This window comes from Lutjanus erythropterus, chromosome 17 (assembly GCF_056507025.1).
Source record: "Lutjanus erythropterus isolate fLutEry1 chromosome 17, fLutEry1.hap2, whole genome shotgun sequence".
NCBI classification, from domain to species: Eukaryota; Metazoa; Chordata; class Actinopteri; order Lutjaniformes; family Lutjanidae; genus Lutjanus; species Lutjanus erythropterus.
The window spans coordinates 8,011,151-8,033,486 of record NC_139333.1 but is presented as its reverse complement, the minus strand read 5'-3'; the positions used below and the strand labels follow the sequence as shown (position 1 = coordinate 8,033,486).

At 39.6% G+C, this 22,336-nt stretch overlaps 1 protein-coding gene and 1 pseudogene across 4 annotated transcripts in view; one reads left to right on the top strand and one right to left on the bottom strand.

Annotated features, from left to right (window-relative positions):
* rab26 (RAB26, member RAS oncogene family) overlaps positions 1-22,336 on the bottom strand; it is a 114,076-nt gene that overhangs the window by 16,795 nt on the left and 74,945 nt on the right. The window lies entirely within an intron of this gene.
* LOC146311670 (uncharacterized) lies at positions 1,360-7,281 on the top strand (annotated as a pseudogene). Its single transcript, XR_014772174.1, has 3 exons — positions 1,360-1,464; positions 3,882-4,869; positions 6,853-7,281. The product of XR_014772174.1 is annotated as an uncharacterized LOC146311670 (transcript).

Below are 22,336 nucleotides of genomic sequence, written 5' to 3'. Positions count from 1 at the left end.
CATAGACTGACGTTTACACACGGCAGAGACAAGAAGTAGTGCTGCCATTACACTTTCATAACATACAAGAAACAAGGGAGAAAGAGGGGATGACATGCAGCAAAGGTCGCCTGCTGAAAACGCACTGGCGATGGTTGCAACTACACAGCCATTAACTGCTACCAACATGTTTAACATATTGTGTTATACGCTATATCATTTATTGTCTAAGTCATGTGACTCATGTGAGTCTACACCTCTGAAAACTGTATCATAAAATGACAATCAACATTCATTCTGTCAATACTGAAGAACTTATTGAAAAAGCAGTTACATCTTAGCTTAGCATGTTGGTATGCTAACATTTGCTAATTAGTAGTAAACACAACGTACAGCTCAGGGGGACATGAGTGTGTGTAACACATTTCATGTCAATCCATCCAGTGGTGGCAGAACTACTGAACTCAAAACCATAAATGTCAACCTCATGTTGACAATAAAGCAAAAGTCGGGGAATCGCAAAAGTTGGTAGTATTGATCCTCTGAGGACCATGAATGTCAAGGCAACAAAATGTCAAGGCAATCCATCCATTGTACTTGTTGAGATATTTAATTTGTATCAAAGTGGTGACCAATAAAAGATGGACAATGCAGTCACCAATGTGTCTAAAAATGTTTCCCCAGCAGCTGCAGCTGAGTTTGTAAAGCAGAGAGTGGTTAATTATGATATACTTGAATATAAACGCCTGTAATTGGTGTTTATCTGTGAATAGGGCTCACTTGATTTGAGGCACCACACAGAGGAGGCTGTGCAAAAACACCAACATTGCACCTAATCAAGCATCCAAAACAACGAGACTTGCTGTGTTATTCTAAAAGAACAACAGAAATGAATGGGAGTTCATATGTGGCACTCAAAACATTGAATGTTACTCTTGAAAAACTCAACAGCAAAGCTTCTTCCAAGAAACAACACTCTGGTTGCTCAGACGTCACTGTGAATGGTATTTAACTTGTAAATATTTGTCTGGTCAGAAAATGGGCAAACTGTTCTTTTCTGATGTGGATGAACAGACTACAGGTTAAATCATAATTGCTCATATTGATGACAGAGAATGAAAAAAACTTAAATTGATTTACACTCAATTCTTACTAGTTAACAGTGAGGTCAGGTTGGGTCACACATCGTAAATTATTAGTTTGAGTGTCTTACAGCTGTGTGAGAAGTGTCTCCAATGAGCACATCTATGCTTTCCCTTATTGCTCTTACCCCATGGTGTTGTGAAAACACCTGTTAATCAACCCTGGCTGCAGGCCCTGACAGAAGTCGTGTGAAATGTGGTTTCTGGGCGTTAGTTTGAGGAAGCTGTGGTCAGATGTGGGGTGGGTCCCCAGGGTGGGGAACACAGAGAGCGATATTAAGAAAGATGAGAGGAAGAGATTAGTCCAGATGGGACGGGAACTGAGATCTGCACAGCTCTGCAGGTAAACAATGTTTCACATTTTAAGCTTTCGGGGTATAAAATGTTAAGAAAAGTTTTTAAGTACTAACTTTAGCACTAAACAATTTTCAGAGAACGTTTTAATGCTCAGTCATATCCTGTGAATACCATGTTTACTGCCATGTTCAAAACAGAGGTTTAGTCAAAACTAGGGATGGGTATTGAGAAAAGAGAACTAAATGGTGGGGGTGGGGGTTCTTTGTGCTTAAAACATAACCGCTGTGAAACGTTCAGAAATTAACATTTAATTTCACTAATTCACCAGCTTTCTGGCTGCCAACGGTCTCGCTCTGCATTCAGTCTGTACCCTGCATGCTTCCCCTCTCTCTCTCTCATACAAATGGACACAAACCTAACAAAGCTTCTTCATTTTGCATTTTGTCAGCATGAATGGTAAATGGACTGCATATGTATAGTGCTTCCGACCACACAAAACACTTTACAATGCAAGACACATTAACCCATTCACACACACATTCATACATCAAGTGCTAAGGGCACTTTGGGGTTAAGTATCTTACCGAAGAACACTGCGACACAAGAGGGCCGGGGAACAAACAAGTGATCTTCCGTTTGGTGGATGAGCAAGATGCAGATGGTAAAGCTAGTTACACAAAATAAACAAAGCGAGGACACAACTAAGAGAGATCGGGTTTCTCCAGTTTCTCCAAAAGCTGACTCAGTTTCAACTTTTCCTCTGCACACTGGTGTGGGCTGGGTGGAGGGCGAATCCCCTCCTGCTAACGTAGCCTCGTAAGTGTGCAGTCGAGACGACAGAGATAGAAACAGAGTGAACGCAGCAGTGAAGGGCAGTGTTTGTATAGTTTAGGCTGTTTGTCAGTGAATAAAAGCAACAACTCCTCAAGATTCAAACCAAGTTCCTGTGTCTTTGACACAGGCTCGCTTAAGGTGGACTGATCTTTAAGGTGGATCAACCTTTAAGGTGGACCAGGCCAGCCAATCTTTGCTGAGGAGTTGACCAAAGCCCTTAACCCCAGTTACCAGTTATCCCATTTAAGAGACTGTTGAATCTTTTCATATCTTTGCATGTCATGTCTTTATTGTTTGTATAATATTATCAAAGGTAGTTTCAGTAAAAGTATCAATAAGGAGTGCCGATATGTGTATTGATAAAAACCTAACAATACCCATCCCTAGTCAAACCTACAAGTTTATTTACATAATTTAAAGTGAGACTGAACATCTTTTGAGGCTAGACGTAACACTTTCTTCCTCTTGCAAATGAAAAGCTTTAGTCATAAGTAATAAAAGTACAAGCACTCTGGGTTTTTTCTGCTACAGCCTAACTTGGTCTGGTATGTTTATCTTATGGTGAGTAATGCTTGTTTAAGTTAGCAATTTATACCATTATGGCTGTAATATTACTGAGTCAGTTTGGCAACTTTATGACTCATTTCCACTTGCACTGCTATTAAAACAGCTTAGCATTGTAGAAGCTAAACAGTTGTTAATATTTATTTGTATTACCAGTGTTGGGAGGGTTACTTTTACAATGTATTCCACCACAGATTAATGAATAGCGTACTCAAGTTAAGTAATGTATTCTGAATACTTTTGATTACTTTGGCAAAAATTCAGAGTCCATTTATCTGAATGGAATGGCCTTTCTGGAGAGATCCCTTAACCATTATCACAGGTCATATTAAATCACTGCAGGAGCTGCCACAAACAGTAGAGAAGCTTATGTACACCACACACATCCAAAATATATAATGTGAATCCTGTGTTGAATAAATTATATTTGTGGCTTATTAGCCAGCCTGTGAGCAAACTAGCAAGCAAGTCAAGTTAAATTTTACTTGTGACCAAAAATCATAATTCATAATTTGGCTCAGGGGGCTTAACAATCTTTACAACCTTCTGTCCTTGACCTCATACAGAACAGAACATGAGCATCATGGCAAAACAGAGTTTACTTCAAGGTCCTTCCGCAAATCAGACATGGAGTCTTTTGGTGCAGAATGCAGCTTGGGTGATATCAAACACAGCTCACACAGTGCCGTAGTGTAATGATGTGTGTAGACTATGTGTGTATGTCACATGTTCTATATATTTCTATGCCAAAAACATATCACTAAATTCCTGACAGTGTCATGGCTGCACATCTCGTCTCATGTGGTGTGTGGCAGGTGGACTGAGCATGCACAAATTGTTGCACTTTTTTAAAAATCTCTTTATTGGGAAAAAAACACCTATTTAAACAGTAACAGAATATACGACTGATGAAGTTTATGTCTCTGTTGTGAAAACACATTGTGAAACGTATGAAACTTTATTTGAGAAGTTCACATGGGTGTCTCCTGTTCCTGTTTTTGAAATTTAAACACCCTGACCAGCCCCTCCTCTGTCCTCTCACTTTACGCATGTTTTTCTTCACAGGGTTATTTATGCTCACCAGAAGCCTCACCCCTTCAAGCAAGATGAGTAAATGTTCCGCTGTGAGCCTCAGAGCACAGAACGGAGACCGCAAGAACAGACAAGGACCAGGAAGTGTCACAACACACAGCCGAGAGCCCAGAGAGCGCCCTCTCTCAACAGTCTGCGCCTCTAATGTGACCCCACGTTCTCATCAGCGGCGGTGGTCGGCTGACTTCTGCAAGTGTGGAACCTCCCCTGTTATTACTGTGAGAAAGAATAAGAAAGAACCACAGCCCCCTCAGTGTGGAGTATCCCTCCTCCAACCTAACACCAAACGCTACTCCTGCCCCCCAATTGGAATCTACAGCTCACCAAGACATTCATCCTCCTGTTCTTCATCGTCCTCCACCTCTTCCTGCTCCTCTCCTCCTCCTGTCCAGACAAAAGTCATCACCGGCCATGACCCTCTAGGCTGGAAGTTGCATCCCAAGTCCAGCTCCACCTCTCCCCGGGCTCACGCTAAGAGACTGTCCCTGCAGATTCCCCTCCCAGTTATTGTTCCATCTACTTCTCCAACTAACTCTCAGTCAGACATCACTCCCAGTCCAGACCCCTCCCCTAGAACCAAACCCCCTTTGAAGCCCAAACCACCCCGTCGCCACTCAGACTCCTCAGCCTTACTCCAGTCTCTGGCGAACCCCCATCCCTTGGTGACGCTCGAGGAGCTCTGCGCCGTGCATCTCCGGCCGGTCTCCCTTTCAGATGAGTCTGATGATGTCTTCAGCGGGGGGAACGGAGAGGTGATGAAGGGGACTGCTTGGCCACGTAAAACACCACTGCCTGTTCCAGAAAAAACTGCCATGGCTAGACAGATAGCACAACTGATCGCTCACTCACGCCAAGGCTGTAAAACTAATGACGAAAACATTTACAGCAGTGTCATAAAGCAAAAAAAATTACCATTCACTTCAGACTGAGGACCACAGCCGCCTGCATGAGAGGAAAACTGGTAAGCATAAAAATCCCCCAATAATTACCTCTGAAGAAAGAACAATGTTGGATTAACACCTAATTCTAACACAAAAAAACACACTGCACCTCTAACTATGGTCAAAATACAGTGAATAGAATGTCATTTAAAGGCAGAATTGGACACATAGACTTTATTTATCAGTGATTTAAGGGACAGTTCACCCCCAAATCAAAAATTTACCCATCTTCTGGTGTGAGTTGCAGAGTTTTGGAGATATTGGCCGTAGAGATGTCTGCCTTGTCACCAGTATAATGGAACTAGATGGCATTTGGCTTGTGGCGCTCAAAGCACCACAAAAACATATTTGAAAATTTCAAAACCAGTTTCTCTTTCCATAAATCATGACCCGGTTGCTGACCTCGGTCACACCTTGTTCTGAGCAGTTTCATGTAGGAACTACTTTACTTCTTGCAGAAAGAAAGCAGTTCCTACATGAAACTGCTCACAACAAGGTCTGTGGATTATCTTGAGTAACCGGGTGATGGTTTTTGGAAAGAGACACTGGTTTTGATTTTTTAAAATGTATTTTTGGTGCTTTGAGTCCCACAAGTTGAGGGACATTTAGTCCCATTATTTTGGAGAGAAGGCAGACATCACCATAGTTGATATCTCCAAGACTCTGTAACACACATAAAAAAAAATCTTGATTGATTAATAGCACTACAGACCTTTGTATTTTTGATTTTGGGGTAAACTGTCCATTTAGAAATGCTGAACACATTTACTTACACTAACATGGTAAATAATTTACAAAGTGAATGATTTGAACCCATTGCAACACATCATGGTTCAGTGGAACTAGTATTTACACAAGAGACATGTTTTATCCATTACTAATACTAAAGCATTAGATTTCAATTATTTTTTAGGTTAAGCAGTAAGATTAGAGTAGATAAGAAACAGCAATTGTTAAAGAACAAATAAATCCTGGAGGTGGAGGTGGGGAAAGAAAAACTTCAGACTGCAGCCAAATTAGATTTGTTTCTCAAATCAGATCTTTAAATGGAAAATTAGTTTTCCAATGGATGACCAAGTGTTGAAGGGAAATATAATCAATTGAACCAATACATTCCTCAGTGCTGTGTGTATGGGTTGCAGTGGTAATAATGAAAGTGCCATCATGTTATTAAGTCGCAGTGCAGAACACTTCAGTCACACCAGACAAACTCCACTGTCCACAGACGGTTCTTTGTTGTCCTCCGTGACACTCTGATAGTAGCAACATAGATCCTACTTCTGTCACACTCTAGATTTAATGACATCACTGTGAGCACCATTGCTTAGTGATACAAAAGACACTTTGAAGTCTGAGCAGCCAGACCACCCAAACTGAGAAATCCTGAAGGAATCTGAGTTTATGTAGATTTTGGCTGTCCAAACTTTCTAAAAATTAGTCAAAAAACAAAGTTTGGCTGGCAGCCTGAACAAGGCCGTAGTACTTAGCTTGGATCAAGCTCCAAAAATGTTGCATCCTATACCTCCCGTAATAAAATGTGATTATATCTTTTGGTCAAGACTCTCCCTGTCTAGTGAACTCTCCATCAAACAGACTCCACTGTCTGTAACGCAGGCTTTCTGTTATAAATATGTTGCCTCCTTGTTCAAACCAAGACAAAACTTTTTTTTACACTTTAGAATGTTTGTCGAGGGCCATGAACGACATTTTACAATTAAATTCACTAAAAGGAGTAGTACTCGTTTTAATGAGCAAACTCAAGATGTGTAAAACTGTTGATGCTCCCCTTTGTACAACAGTAATAACATATGTATAAAAATGAATTTGTTGAATATTAGAATGGTGCACAAGATTATCTTGAAGGTTTGCAGAAGATGTAATAGTAAATGCCTGAGTGCCTTTCACCCTGATTAGCTTTTGATTGATTTCTTTCATCTTGTGCTGAGATGAGAGGAGGAGCTTCACAGTGTCAGTCAATAGTAACAACATTGTGTGTGTTTCAGCAGGGCTGTGTGTGGACACCAGCTGCGACAGGGAGAGGTCCACTCCACGCTTCCCTGGCTGAAGAGACCTGAGACTTCTTTAACATCACCATTAACTACCACGAACAGCTTTGCAGATTACGGTACATGTACTGTACTATACGTCCTGGGAATGGGACACAACTGTCTATCTGCCTCTTTTGACGTTTTCTACTTAAGACTCTGAGATTTAAAAACACCATCCAGCCGCCCTCTCGCACAAATGTAAAGTTATCTGCATAATGTTTTACCTCCGCTGTAAATATTTAGCTTAACTTCTCTGTTGTAGAAACGTGACTTTATTCTTTGTGCAAGTCAAAAGCAAGTGTTGCTTTAAGGGGATGTGGTGCCACTTGTGAAACAAATCCTGTAGATGTTGCAATTCTTGCTGGTTGCTAATAGAGACAATAATTTACTCAGCCTCCCTTTAAGTTACTGCTGTACATATTTGCCTGTACAGTGTATGAAATATGTTCAGTTAACTGTCAGTTACTTATAATTGTACTTCTGATTTTGTTCTTGTTTAACAAAAGTCCCTTCCCTTCCTGTCAGACAAAAGAAAAACACTGGTTAAAGCTGTCCAGTTTGTAGCTATGCAGTTTTTTGCTGTTTGCTGTTTTCACCATTGTTATTAGACTACAATATTGTTTACAGAGCTTTTTAACTCACAGTCAAAGACAGCAAACATTTGCATTGCAGTAAGTGCTTCACCACCTGTTGCCTACAGGGAGGCGCATTCTTCTAGTTCGACCTGTTAATAGAAGATCACAACTCTAAAAGTATTGGAGCCATGTGTATGTGAAGAAATATGAACATTAAAAAAAATGAAAAATGTCTGCTTCTTTTGTTTGTTTTTATCAGCAGTCCCCATGGTCTGATGTCTCTGACACTCTGCCTCCAGATGAATTACTGCTGCTCTGCTCCAGTTCAGGCTGAGCAGGCCCTTATATACAATAGAATACTTGGGTAAATCTTGGTGTGTTTGCCTGACAGATACACAACCACACTCACAATGTGCAGCAGCAAAATCTAACTTGTGGCTGCAGTGTGACTGGAATAGTGTGCAAACTTCACACAGGTGCAAAGTGCCGAGGATCTCGCTGCTTATCTTCAGACAGTCAAATAAACAGAATAATAGGCTCAAGACCGCAAGAAGCTTTAAGTTTGCAGACAGTCTAATCACAAAGAAACAGCTGCTTATGGGAAAATCACTGGGAAAATAGCAAAGAAAAACACAAGTTATTGCTGTTTATTTGCTGGTTGCAGCTACAAACAAACCAAAAGTCTTCCTAAAGCCAAGTAATGCTCATTGGACGGTGCACATGGTGTGTTTTTACAGCCGCAACGGAAGGGACAAATTTGCAGTTAGGATGTGTGAGAAGATCCAAAAGAAAATGCTAAAATGACAAAACATTCTGTCCTAAAGTCAGACTGTCTAAAGAAGCAGCCAAAGACCAACTCTCGTTTACCTTCTGATTCCTATGTCCAGGTTTGCAATTTCACCATGTATCCACTGTATATACTAGCGACACACTTGGAGGAAAAGGTTGAGACAGAATTAAGTGTCACAGGAAACTGAATCAATGAGTCAGACTTAATTTTTATGGGTCCCAAAGGTTCCTTTTAATTTTCAAGAAATGGAGTGAATGGGTAATTGGGAAGGTTCCCACAATTTAATGCTATCAAAGGGAAATGGAGACAGTTACACTTCAGTACACTTCAAATGATTTAATTCCAGTTAATTGTTGGTGTAACTTAAAAAGTCTTTTACTTACACACCAGAGCTCCCTTTTCACTGGACAAAAAAACAGCAACCCCCCACTAACATCTGTTTTTTTTCTTCAGTGGGACACAACATCTATAATATCATCTCTTGAGCTCTTTCAGACTCCAACAAATAAAGTAGGTGTACTGTCTTACTGTGCCTACTGTCTCAGATCATTGTCTCATTTCCTATAATTAGTGTCATATTACATCATCCTGTTCAGGAAGATTCCTGGAAAAGTATTACTGTGCACCTAAAGTACAGCATTACCAACTGATGTCTGCCTGGTGAAAAGTTGAGAATGGATCTGGCTGTTTTTTGGCCATTATTTTATGCAATTTCATTTTTCTGGCACGTTATTCCATCACGATTTAACAAGATTTTCCAACTGTTAACTGAATGTTAAAAAATTAATAAAGAATAATCAAGGACATCTACATCCATCATTTTGGTGAAGGCAAACTTTAAACGTACTTTTTCTTTTCTTAGTTAACTTTTGATGGATGCAATCCAATTAAACCTTCCCTGCTATCGATATTAACCCTAATAAAAACATCTTTTACTACAGTGAAGTCTGCTAATAAAAATGAAAAGTAAAAAGATGCAGACAGAGGAGTTTGGATGGAGTAAGATGTGTGAATATGGGTTTGGTCCACTGAGATGAACTGCTGGGTACCGAGCAGAGTGGAGAGAGATCTGCAGTGTAGGCTGGAGGCAATGCTGCAGGCAGGTGAGCAGTGGGACTACAGATCATCACACGTACACATAAACACATGCAGACCCCCATACGCATACTCGCACAATTTATATCTCAGCCTGTGCATGCAAATCTGAAGCTGCTGAATCTCATAATTCTTCCTGTATATGAATGTCTTTCTCTGACATAAATCTCAGCCCACTCTTATTTAGAAATGTAAACCTTACATTGTGGTTATCCTCTTTAAGAACAAAGGTCCTGAAAAAGGAATTAGCCCATGAATAAATATACATTTTTAAGGTTTAAAACTACAAACCCCAATTTCCCCCCCCAAAATTAGGACCCTGTGTAACAAATAAATAAAATGACAAGATACTTACTGTTCAAACTGATAAACTACTGTTTTTTTGTAAATATACAATCATTCTGAATTTGATGCCTGCAACACTTTCAAAAAAGTTTGGACAGGGGAACCAACCAACCAAAGATTGGGAAAGTGGGATGAGGCAAGGTTCGCCACTTTGTGAAAACTGTGCTGGCAAATAACCCAACAGTTGAAGAACAACATTAATCAATGGTAAACTGAAGGAAATTGATGAAGGGTACATCATCAAGGTTTTGGAGCATCATATGCTGCCATCCAGACGATGTCTTTTTCAGATGCGTCCCTGCTTATGTCAGTAAAACAATGCCAAGACAGTTATAACAACGTGGCTTTGCAGTAAGACGAGATCAGGTACATGCAGTCCAGACACAGTGTCCCATTTTTTGGACTTGGTGTATGTGAATACACATTTTGCTTGCTTTAAAGTAGAAATGATGTAGAAAATGCTGTTTTTCTTTCTTTAACCGGACTCTAACCCCATCGATAATGTAAACCTTACACTGGAGTCACCCTCTTTAAGAAGAGAGGTTCAGCAGAGAAATTAGTCCACAAATAACTCTGCATTTTTAAGGTCTAAAACTAGATAAAAGTATAAAAAAAAAAAAAAAAACTTCACACACTGACACACACTCCACTTTAAGACTAATGGATGAACACTACTTTCAACTGTGTTAAGATCTCTTGCTTCCTAATTTTACTCGCATCAGCTACTGGGAAATCAACTCTGTCAGTCAAGAAAGGCTAAACTCACTGTACTGAGACAAACGTGATGAGGATGAGTCACATAAGACTCATCACAGCATCACTCTGTCAGCACACAGGATACAATTACACCACCACCTCTGATCCACACTGGGATGGAAAACTTTTTTTTTTTATTTCCTTCATTGAGTTTCTTAAGATGAAGTTAGGGTGGAGTTATGTAGTAACAGGCAGTCAGGGTTCAAGGATTATTAAATATTCATTTCTCCTTCTCGAAGGAGGCTTGCAGAGTTGATTTGCAAAAACAGATAAATGCATTCTTCAAGTGAATAAAGCAACACCAGTTTGACTGATATTCTCTACAGTACACACAAATAAAACTTGATTTATGAAAACAAAAATGTTTTTGTTTAATATAAAATCTGTGGCTGTCTGTTGGCACAAGTTGTTTCCCCCTGCCCCTCCTCCCCGAACACAGCAGAGACCCTCAGAAAAGTTAAACCTGTTATCCTGAAAACAAAAGTCCACTGCTCTGAAAAAAAAACAAAAAACACTAGACTTTGAATTAAGTCACTGCCTGTCTCACTGCCTGCCAGACTTCATTAACATTTTGCTCAATTTAACAGTTATAAAGATCTCTGTATAGATTAGACTATTATTGATTTCTTACAACACACAAACAGAAACTTACTCAATCGACGATGATTCTGCATTAATTTGAACTGACACACAAAACAGTTATTTCAGTCTGGAATGAAAATTTCAAAAGGAGGAGTGTTTGTTTGTCTCGGTGGCCCACAGTTAAAAACAACACCACATTTTGCAAACGGATTTATTTGCATACAGAGTTGGGAATTAAAACAGCTCCAGTGAATTCTTAATCAGTTGTGCCTTCTTGAAAATTCAGCATGAAATGCAACACATTAGGTTGTTTCTTCCCTCGTAAAAAAAACAAAAAAAACAACGTGGTGCTGAGAAGAGCAGACAGAATAGAGGTTCCATGGTGAGCTGCGATGCACAATTCTACTCTGACTCTGTAGCTCTCTTTGTCATGTGATGAGAAAACATCCGATTTCTACACAGTCGGAGAAAGTGAAAATGTGCATCTCCTGCCGTGCTGCTGACAGTGCAGTAAAACATGAGTCATGTGGGCTGATAGAGGAGATTAGAGTGGCTCCAAGTTATAAAATAGCCCGGGTGTTTCCCTGCATACAGAGCAGGGATCCAATCACAAGTGATCATTCAAGACACATCTGGAGATGCAGTGTAATACCAGATGTGAACTCATGTATTCAGAGCGATGTCAAGACCAGGTCTGAACTATGTTATTATATGATTGTGAAATGTCAAAAGTGGTCAGTATAACAGAACGGCAGCCCGGTGCTGTTCCTGAGAGCTTTGTTTTGACCTGTTATACGCCACAGGTGTGTGTTGCCCTTCAAATTTCACAGCTTTGTTTGATTTGATTTTTTGTTTCCAATGAGGTTCAAGTGTTCTATTTATTTAGGACCATGCACGACTGATCAACAGTAAATACAGCGTCTTTGTCACAAGCATTAGAAAATGGTAACAACAGTTTTATAACCTAGTACAACTCCACATTTGAACTTTGCCCAGAAAGTGGGTGCATGAACATGAAATTACAGACTCATGATATTTTACATATGGTAGAATTATCAGCTCTACACAGTGAGGTTTACTGAGTTTAGGTATCTGGAAAGAAAAAGAGGGTTTAATTGGTGGCACTTGAGCTCAAAAGACATGCTCCTACACTGCCAAATAAACTGAGCTAAAGAATAAAACACTCCGCACTTTAAATAGATGCTCCAAACCGGCTTGGTGCGAATAAATTTCAGATAAACTCAAACGGATTAACAACTGAAACTTGAAGGGTGAAAAGGAACAAAAGTCTCAGGAGTCTAAATGAGATGGCTGGATGCACTCCGCCTCTGAGGAGGAACAAGGAGAGAAAGATGAAACGGCCGAGAGGAAGAGATCTTTTCATCCTTCAGAGGAAGGAGAGCAGAGGAGGCAGAACAGACCGACACTTATTAGCCTGCTGCACTCTCAGTGTGTGTGTGTGTGTGTGTGTGTGTGTGTGGAGCAGTGTCAGTTGTGTGAGCAGCGTGTGCATTAGTGTGGTGTCCATGTCAGTGTGTGTTTTAAAAGTAATTGGAATGTGTGTGTTTGTGAATTTGCTTGTGTGTGTGTGTGTGTTACAGGTCCCATCATGTCACAGCGACAAAGAAGACAGAGTGCTTGGTTCATCTTCCAGTGCAAATTATTATATACTTCAAGTAGTCTGCATGTACAACATATCGGTGTATCAGTCTCTATTTCAGTCCATTATGGTCGTCTCAGTGCATGTCCTGATACAGACTCCTCACAGCCGCTTCATGTTCTGCTTTTTCCTGTTTCCAATTTGACATGTTGTGTGTTTTATTGATGTTTTATTAGCTAATTCAAGGGTCCAATGTGTAAAATTTAGGGGGGACCTATTTGTAGAATATGGCAGAAATAGAATATAATATTCATGAGTATATTTTCATTAGTATATCATCACCTGTTGTGTTTTCGTTACCTTAGAAATGTACTCAAAGCACGAAAGTAAAAGGTAGCCCTCTGAAAAACGTATCAGCTGTTGTGCAAAGCTAACTGAACCTCACCTTTTGTCCAGCAGTTGAGTCTCCCACTCTGTCCGTTTTGTCTTTTATATTGTTTTGTGTCTTGTTTTTTGTCTTGCTATGTCTTTTTCATCTTGATACGTCTTCTACATTGTTTTCATCTTGTTATGCCTTTTATGTCATTTTTGGTTTGTTACTTTTTTCATGTTGTTTTGGTTTTGGTACATCTTTTATGTTGTTTTCATCTTCTTAGGTCTTCTACATATTTTTTTCCCCCTTTTTATGTCTTTTACCTAATTTTTGCATTGCTATGTCCTTCATGTCATTTTGGTTTGTTAAATTTTTCTCATCACAACATGTGTGCTCATACTTTCAGGCATATATTTATTCTGTGGAAACAAACTAATAGTTGCTCACTTCACATTACAAACTTAATCTGCTACTCTGGCTTTCACACTTCATACTGAACAGCTACAGCAACCCCAAAGGGTCAAAACTCAAAATTCCCAATTGGAAAAACAGATACCACAGCTGGGAGGAGACATTTTGTGCCAGAACAGGGCAGCACATATATTTATACTCCCCTATTTTATTCATTGTTCACTACTTGATGGGCAGGAACAGCTAAAAATGCAGCACTTCAAAATGTATTTTCTTTTTATTTTCTCTATTGAACATTTTACTTACCACTTTTAGTCAAGTCCAGGATTTTGAAAGGACAGTTTTTAGTTTAATGTCACATGTGAAGGAATTTAAAAGCTCACATTTGTGCTGCGTGCAGTTTTCTAGGACTCTAATCATTTTGGGTTTATTTTTTTAATAGCACTAGCTTGATGAGCAGAAACTAACTCACTAATAATACTACTTCCTATGTTTTTTTCTGCAGTATACATGAAATAAAACTCAACAAGACTGACGGTATGTAATAAGCATTGCTTTTGGAAATACCAATAATAAACAGACACTAGAAATGTATCATTCGGCTTTTTCCTCATGGTCTAGTGTTGAAAAACAATGAAAAATCACAATAAATCATCATGTCAAATTGCATTACTTAAGAAGAGCAATACATTTTGAATCTGCACCCAAGTAAGGTGATGGTATTGAATTGGTAGAAAGGTGTATCAACCCAGCCATAATTAGTGATAGGATGTTACATCCTGAAGGCTAATTATATCACAACAAGCGCAAAAGTGGCCAGACATTTTTACATCTGACTGTGTGTCTGTATGAATGTCACTGTGTGCGTCTAAGCCAGTGTCTCAGGCAACAGCATTAGTGTGAATATGTGTGGAGTCTTTCCAGGTCCTTCACATACTGCATTAAGCCAGCTACAGATGGAGCCATTAAACTTTATGTCAAAACCCCTGAAAGGCTGAATAACCAATTAGCATCACACCCGGATCTTCTGCTCCTGGTCTGCTACATATTCATGGGACACGCTTTGGTCTTTTCAAGCCATTTGTCCTGTCTGATAAGCTGCAACAACGCAGGGGATGCTTTTACACAAATTGCCAAAAATGAAAAAGGAATGCCGCTGTTTTGCTTCGGAGAGGAGAGATTTTAGAGAGATGCAGTCTTGACCAAAGGGACAAAGGATGACAAACAGACAGGCGAAGAAGCAGAAAGTAAGAGAAAGTGTGAGGGCTGGCGGGGTGTTAAGGGGTAGAGGGAGATAATCAACAAATATGTTTGTCAGTTTGTCAGACACAGAAATGGAGGGAGGAGGGAGTGAGAAGGACAAACATCATTTGATTCAGTGCAATAAACAGGCAGAGTGCTTTTGCCTCGTTAATTTTTGCTTGGCGGAGGACCCCGAGCAGGAGAGCATCGCCACTCTTGCCTGCCAATCAACAGTGGGAATTTTTGTGTTCACCCAAAAGCTTTTTGGTGTCCCTGCAGCTCAATTAGGCAAACTGGCACTGAGATTCATCAACTTCTATGTTGGTACTAGAAGAGGCTGGGCTTGGAAATGATGACTGAACCAGTAAACTTTTTAAAAAAAAATTCCAGAAAACAGTTTGTAGTCTTGTTTACTTAGTCTTATTTACTATTATACATATGATCAATATGTATGGACTTGATTTCAATCATTGTTGAAGGCTATAGTTTAGATTTTTTTAAGTCTATAGGGTATTAATAGAATATACAAACATATCAAGATGTAACAAGTGTCTTTACTTTCTATAGTTCTTCCTGCTGTCCTCGCTGGCTGCCAGTTACAGCGACCGGATCCTGACAAACCAACTGTAGGATAAAAAGTTTGTGTGGATTAATGAGGGACAGGTTACCAATGCTGAGAGGTAAACTAAGAGTTTGATATTATGTTTAACTTAAATGTACAGTATATAAGTTCTGCCACTAGGGGTCTCTCTCACATAAAAAAAATGTAGTTTGATGATGGTGTGAGGTAGCGTTGGATCATGGAAGTTGACTCGTGTTCGTGGACAACGAAATGTTAAAGTTTTATTCATGTTAACTCTTTGACTTCCTTCTTCATTCTCTAACATATCTGAAGTACCTGTCTTCCTGTAAGTTATAGCAACTAGCTAGCAATGGCTAATAGGAAATGTACCGTTAGCTTGAATAAATTATGGACTTCAAGTACACAACTCAATGAAATATTTAAAATAGATCTTAGAGCTTTTTAGACATTTTTATGTGAATTTTTTTTACATATAGCTTTAAAAAATGTTATTAAAACATTACTATTCTGTGACAGACCTATGCTCTGCCCTTTGATTGATTCAATAGCACACAACAGACTGTGCAAGTTAGACCTTGAGCATGCGGGGGGTTTAACAAATCTTTAATTTGAATGCAACTTTGCAAACTCCTGCTCCTCGCATGATTGGGAATGCTGCACATTTGGGTTAGCACTAGTTATTTCAGCTGCTCATCTGTCTGGCAATTATCTTTGGGTTTTAATAGGAATAGTAGAATATGTGCTGTGTTGCTTCACATCACAGTCCTCACAGACTAAATTGAAAAATAACTTTGCATTGCAAAGTTTTGCAATAAACTGAGAATTCTAAGTAGTTCTTAGTAGTTTCAGTTTTTGTGTAGCTGTATTTCCTTTTCTTGGTGGTAGTTTACATCATATCCCAACTAAGTCTGCATAGCTTGTGAGTTTGTGGCAACTCACAATCTTCCCTGTTGAGTGTGGCAAAAGCAGCAAAGATGGTGACTGATTAAACTGCACCTGAACCACATGTGCACAATTTGATTGACATCCAACACACAACCTTCTCTGCTTTCTTCACAGCCACTGGAAAAAGTCTAGTTTAGAAATTGTCTGTCCTGAAGCGGTTTGTATATTAATTGACTAGAGCCAATCAGAGTGTGGGACATTGTTTCAACATGTGGGACATGGAGAAAGTGATAAAAATGCTGTCACTCTACGGTCAATTGATGAGCACAACTTAACTGTTAAAAAAAACAAATAAGATAAAATCCACAGTCTTTGTTCCAGGAATTCTAAAGTTCAGCTGAAGCTAATATAATGGTTCAGCAGTCTGAGTTTGGCAAATCAAGTGGCGATCTGATGAAGTTTTTAGTACATAATGCCCTTTTCATGCTTATAAGTTTGTTGCTGGATCTTATTCAAAGGTCAGATTGGACGCAAAGTGTGTGTGGAAGTTTTTGCCTTGATTTATCAGCACAGATCTTACTCTGGAGTGTTTTAGCAGTCTGAGTTTATTTGACAAAAAAGGCCAGTGCAGCCAACTCTGGCGTGCTAAGACTGAGATACATAGATACACTGTGTGTGTGACTAACACACAGTCTAACTACAGATCCAGCTGTTTCCATCATTTTCATTCAACACATCTTTCCCCTCATGTCTGGAGGGGCACCTGAATTTCAGGTACAGAATAAAACATCTAGTTCAAATACCAGTGTTATTAATATATTGATTTTACTTAAACATACTTAATACCTAATACTACATCAGTATTGTTGTGGTATCTTTGGTAAAGAGAGCTCTGTCTTTTACTGCCTCAACTTTGATGTTAATCTTTTCAGAAGAATGTTGAGTGTAAATAAAAGTATGAATTAAATGTTTTTTAACCTGAAACACACAAGAGTTTGCAGAATATTTTCAAGAGCTGCAACTTTGACCAATCACAGGGTAGGACAGCACGCTGTACTGTACAGAGTTGTGACAGCCATCCTGCTTTAGCAGGGCTTTTTGTGTGTTTTTCCTTGTCGGTCTGTTTGTTCCCAGTCTGCACCCCTCTCTCCATCAGGGTGGTACCATGTTCTCGTTTGGTTGGCTTCAAATGCATTAGTTTAGGTTTTGAGCAATGCTGGTATGCACACAAACATCATACGCTGCGTGTAGATCACCAGGTGTCTAACCAAAGACAATTTTTATTACAGTTCTTAAGGTACTCTAACAGCCAGCAGCAGCCCTGTTGGGTTTACACCATCATCACCTTTCACACATCACTCAGCCACTCATCCATCTGCTGACACACTGATAACATCTTTTGCTCGTCACTGCTGTTGCATTAGGAAGACACCAAAATTTTAGTGAATAAATCAAACTGAAACTGTAAAAGTTTGCATTTCAGCAAATGGACATGGACATGTGGGTGTTGGAAAAAGTCCAGTCCAGTTGTATTGCAAAAGCAGAATGTGGTAAATGCAACAGATCACATCGAAAGGAAAAAATTCCCACTGATTATATCTGAGCGAACATACTGTAATTCTGCTCCCTGTAGTCTGCACTATTATGTTCCCCTCCCTAAACATTTAGCTGGCCATGTGCCAGCTGACAGTGGGTATCCATCAAATTGATTTTTACTTTACTGTTGTTGGAATCTAAAAACAACAAAGCCTCCCTGCTGTGAGAAGGCTTTCAGTGATTTAGTGATTTAATGATTTTCCTCTGTGGCCTCTGTCCCCGAGCGTGCCAGTCAATACCAATAAAATCTGTTTCTGTGTGTGTGCCGCTGTGCTTGTCTGTGTGTTTATGTGTGTGTGTTTGGCATGTGAGTGAATACAAATGTGCAACCAAGGGGTGTCTTTAGCCAACACGGCACACATTGCCAAAGCAGCAGCTGTACAGCCCCGATATGAGGTTGTAAAGGATTCAAGGGTTTAAAGGCATCAGGCCCCCTGAAACATTACAACTATGTTTACATGTATGCAGTAATATATACAGAATGAATAATGCAACATGGGAAATAGTCTTAGGAGCAGTATGTAAGACCTAGCATTCAATAATGAGAACAGCAGTCCAAATAGCAAGTTGGGGCCATAAACAGTATATTAAATAGGTTGAATCACTACTTAATAAAAGATCTGTGGTTGAAGCAAGTTGTTTTCTCAGGCTGCAAGGACGCTGTACCTACATCAGCACAAGACAAGCACAACATTACATACTGACAAAAACAAGAACATGCAAGTCCTACACTGTAAGTTGATCAGCAGTTTATGAATGTCAATTGTCTGTCGATGAAAAGCTTAGACTGTTATCCTGAAAACAAAAGCCCACTGCTCTGTGTTCAGCGACTGCCTGCCTTACAGCCTACCAGACTTCATTAATATATTGCTCAATTTAACTGTTTAATTAATTTGATTAATTTTAACTCTCGTTAACTTGAGATGGGTAAACAAAAACAGTGTGATGACATATCATGGTCTTTCTATTATTGAGTACAATAAATATATTACATATTTCTCCTTTATTTGAAACCAACTATTACCTCTAAATTCCACCTGGTGCGGCTGTGTCGCGTTACGGCTGCACCACGTCAGCCGGAGCTGATTGCAGCTATTCTACACAATGCTTGTGATTCCACCAGCAGCACCTTGGCACGTCCAAGAACACCGGCTCTCCGCTCTGCTTCAAATACGTGCCAAGTCTATTTTTGACAAATGCCATGTCAATTAGCACAGAGCAGATCAAACAGGCAGGAAGTCAGACAAAGAAAATGCATGGAGAATCCAGTTAATTTTCAAAATAGAAGACCCCATGCAGACTCATGATCATAAAGACAGACTGAAACAAACTATCTCACCACGTAGCCTGCTATCCACGGTAGATGTACAGAGAGCAAGGAAAGAGGACCTAATCAACAAAATCTGAGCAGGTAAACATAGTCAGACAGGCAAAACACTCCACTGCTGATACACTTGTGAAACGCTGCTGGTGGGGCTTGCAGCCTTGCAGAGGATGGATCAGAACCGTGGCACAGATGTGCTGTGGTTGGTAGAATCAACCGGTTAGGGGCACCACAATGAGATACAATCAAGGTCCAATGAAAAATGACGAATACAGTGAAAAATTATTGCTGCATTTATGATGAAAAAAATAATTAGGCTACATACGCAATCATGAACCCAGTTGGCATGACAACCAGTAAAGCACAAAATTATCACTGACATATCCTTTAACAATGAGGAACCAGGATGAAATTACAGACTATATCATGTAAGGCATTATGTTTTCACTGCTTGCATATGCAGTCATAATTAAGGTTTATGAGTTTATAGTGTGTGTGTGAAAGCAGTGTAGCTTTGACATGTTACAGTGTGCTGCTCTATAAATGCACTACTCATATGTGAAGGTCTGTGATTCTTTGTTAAGACAAGACAACATTACTGTCACATAAAAAGAGGCAGAGATAGAGAACTTGTCACATGCAGACCTTCATGTATTGCAGATAGCAGGCTCGCTGTCAGCTGCACTGAAGAAGACTTAACATCAGTGATGGATTATTAAACTTATTTTGTCTTAAAGATTTAATTAACGACCATCATGAGTGCGAAGGACACTCACCCTCCTCTCAAAGTGAATCACTAATACATTTTTTCACCAGTTTAATTATTAATTAGAATTCAGCTGCCTATTTAATAAAAATCCACGCAGTGCACAATCAGAAAATAACAAGATACGACTGTGAGCATGTGAAAAGGGTTGTTCGTAGTGATTAACCTGACTCCAGTTCCCCTGTAGACATTTAAAGCACCTTCAGTTTATGGTTTTGGTTTTATGGTTGGCAAAGTGTCTCGGTTCACTCTCACAGCTAACATTTTGTCATGTTAGGCAGCAGACAGACGCAGTTAGCGACTAGCTGGTGAACACAGAGGAGAATTTAGCAGCTAAAGAGACAGAGAGTTTTCTCAGGAGTTGCTGGAGAACAAAGCAGAGCTAAACGGAGAGTATTGAGTTTCTATTCATCACTTGACCTGAAACACATGTCCAGATTAATGATAACAATGCACTGTGTCAGTTTGTTAAGTGTGCAATATCAACTTAAGGACTACAGCGTGGATCTTAGTGCAATCTAGGAGTGAGCTTGTAAATTGTAAACACTCATCTCACTCGCCCTTTCCAAGCACAAGAACCTGTGCCCTCTGTAGATATGGACAAACACGCAATTTGGACTGCAGTATACATTTGCATTTCTGCAATTGCTGCATACTGCTCCTGTAAGAAATTTTACTGTAAGTCCAACCTAAAAGAAATGCTGTTTTCATTCCACTGATGTGGTCGTGTGTTCATATAAGATGCACATGTTGACATTGCATTTACGCAACAAGGAGCATTTCTGAAACGGACATAAAAAGCCAAATAAAAGATGACTATTGACTATTTGTTTTTCCTCCTTACTTTTACAGTGACAATACACATTGATCAGAATTATTGCACATATACTAGTATAACAAAATAGGATGTTAGGCAAAAACAACCCTGGAATGCTGAAATAGAAAGCCAGGGAAAGAGAGCAGAAGATATAGATGTAGGTAAACAGAGGCAGAAAAGAGCGGCACACAGTAAGCAGCAGGGGCTGTGACCATGGTTACAGATGGTATGGTGAGTGAAAGGAGAAGTGAGAGAGCAAAAGAAAAACATGTGGGACAGAATAAGAGAGAGTGAATGATGGAAGGCACCGGGCACAGTGTCTCCATCTCTTTATCATCCAAATGCTCTCCAGCCTTCACCCTGAGGCTCTGCTGCTAATGGATCCACACTATGGGAGACATCAGTGCATGCTGATACACTGTGCTGCTGCAGCCTTGAATGCACATGTATATGGTGAGAACTGAGTATATGACATGAATACATTCATCTAGGTTAACCTTTACCTACATTAACTTTATTCTTTATATTATTCTTTATTCACTTCAGCAGCTTTAACATTTGCTTCTTACATGTTCATATGTGCGGCTCGTTGAATACACAAAGGTCAGAGATAAGTTGCAGCGAAAGAAATATTTGGATAATTATAATTGAGTAAAAATAACAATACCAGTATCAAACTAGGGGAGGTGACTCAGTAAAGTGCATATCCCTGCCAAGCAACAGATGGTGAAGCACCTACTGCAGTGTCACCACAACTGCCAGATGCAACCAGCGGACATCTGTAAAGTTCTGCCAACATAAACCTGACCCCCACATACACTGTCAGAAGCTAAACAAGATTTCAAACTGAAGCGGTTGTTGATCACTTGCGAAGGAGGGAGAAGTCAGCCGTCAGTGGTCGTAAAACAGGAAAGTAAAAAATAGAATTACTGCCTCACTGTATGTCTCCATCAACCAGTCAAGCAGCAGTTCTGTCCAGACTCATAATGCATGTATGTATGTAAAGATCTGAATGTGGAACTTGCCCCCATGTTGACCTGCAACTTTGAAGGCTTATTTTTCAATATACATATTCGATTCCAGTGAATAATTTCCAGTAGGAGACATGCTGTCTTCACTTAGAGACTGTTTCTACAGAGAAACAAAGGATATAAAATGTCATATCTTAATATATGGAATAATATTCCATTATTCTTCCATTATTTATTCTGTTATTCCCTGTATTTGTGTGTAATTTTGTCACGGCATATAAATTCCTGAGTTATGGCCAAAAATATGTTTAGTGAGGTCACTGGGACCTTGACCACCTAAATTTAATCTGTTACACTTTGAGTCCAAGTGAATATTTGTGTCAAGTTTGAAGAAATTCCCCCAAGGCATTTTTCAAGAATTCTGAATCACAGAGGTCTTTAGCATGCAGCCATGAATATGCATAAAACAGATTAGGCTGATCGGTCCAGTAGTGTTCAAGATTAGCTCCAGACAAGCTGTAGGTCCAGTGATGACATATGCACACACACACACACACACACACACACACACACACACACATACACACACACACACACACACACACCCGCATGCATGCCCTCATGCACACATGGAAGTGATTACTTGATCCCCTCTAGGTTTATGCCCAGTAAGGATAATGACTACACACTGCATTCAAATTTTTGCTGAATTAAAAGTAAAGCATTAG